This window comes from Coffea eugenioides, chromosome 4 (genome assembly GCF_003713205.1).
Source record: "Coffea eugenioides isolate CCC68of chromosome 4, Ceug_1.0, whole genome shotgun sequence".
Lineage (NCBI taxonomy): Eukaryota > Viridiplantae > Streptophyta > Magnoliopsida > Gentianales > Rubiaceae > Coffea > Coffea eugenioides.
Window position 1 is genome coordinate 39732126 of NC_040038.1, and position 1363 is coordinate 39733488.

General features: G+C 40.2%; 1 non-coding gene across 1 annotated transcript; it reads left to right on the plus strand.

Moving 5' to 3' along the window:
• Nucleotides 1-996: 996 nt before the first annotated feature.
• LOC113769723 lies at nucleotides 997-1103 on the plus strand. Its single transcript, XR_003468269.1, has one exon. It is a non-coding gene; the product is annotated as a small nucleolar RNA R71 (small nucleolar RNA).
• Nucleotides 1104-1363: the final 260 nt, after the last annotated feature.

A 1363-nucleotide genomic window follows, 5' to 3' on the forward strand; every position in this document is an offset into this window, starting at 1 on the left:
ACCTTGCAAAAAACCTCTAGAATCTTCTTTTCTTTATCTTGCTTCTTTGGTTTCTCTAACCTGCTCGAAAAAGGTGGTGAGTTAGTTCCAACTCTAATTATAGAATCAGGAATTACCTTTGGATTCTCATTTCTCATTCCTTCTTCCACAAGCTCTTTGTCAATTCGATCTTCATTTTTATCCTTCGGAATCACAAGTTCAGGTCCCTGAATTTCCTTCCCGCTCCTTAAGGTCATTGCACTTACATTCTTCAGATTTAGTTTAGATTGAGACGACAATTTTTCATAAACTTGGGATTCCAGACGATTGATTGCTATTGCCATTTGACTCATCTAACTCTACATTGCTTGCACCTGTCCCAATTGATTTCTCATATTTTATAGGTCAGAATCCGTCTTTTGTTGATTAGCAATTAATTGCTTCATCATCTCTTCTATAGACGGATTTGAGTTTGAAAGGGGTGGTGGCGGCCGAGGTTGATACTATTGTTGATATCCTTTTGTCTATTTGATGCAAAATCTGGCTGTCTATTTCCTTCATAACTGAAGTTAGGGTGATCTCTCCAACCCGAATTGTACGTATTCGAGTACGGGTCATATGACTTTCTTGGCGCGGGCGCGTGACCATCCATGTTCACTTTCTCCGTATTTTCTTCTTGAATCAGCGGACAAATCTCTGTAGAATGACCCATAGCAGTGCAAATCCGACACACCTTGACTCGTGATGCATTTCCTACAGCTAATTGCCTAACAAAGGATGTTAATTCAGTCAACTGTTGTTGGATAGAAGATGTCTTTACCTTATTTACTTTGCGTGTCAGGACATCCTTCCTCGTACCAAACTGCTGTGAATTCTCGGTCATTTCTTCAATTAGCTCCCACGCTTCTCGAGGAATCTTGTTCACCAATGCCCCTCCACTTGCAGCATCAATTATGCTCCTGTCTCTGAAAAGTAGCCTCTTGTAAACATATTAGATGAGCAATTGCTCACTTAATTGTTTGGTGTTGAGGGTACTTGATGCATAACTTCTTTAACCGCTCCCAATAATCACAAAGCGATTCTCCTGGATGCTGTTTGATACCGCATATTTTCTTCCTTAGGCTTGCAGCTCGAGACGCCGGAAAGTATTTGTCTAAATTTTTTTTCTTCAGTTGGTCCCACGTGGTGATACTACCTGGTGGTAGGTAGTACAGCCAGTCTTTTGCGGAGTCCTTTAAAGAGAAGGGAAATACCCTCATTTTGATCTGTTCTTCTGTAATTTTTAGGGGTTTCATACTATTACAAACGACATCAAACTTTTGCAAGTACTTATAAGACTCCTCACCTGGTAAACCATAGAAAGATGGCAAGATATGAATTAGAC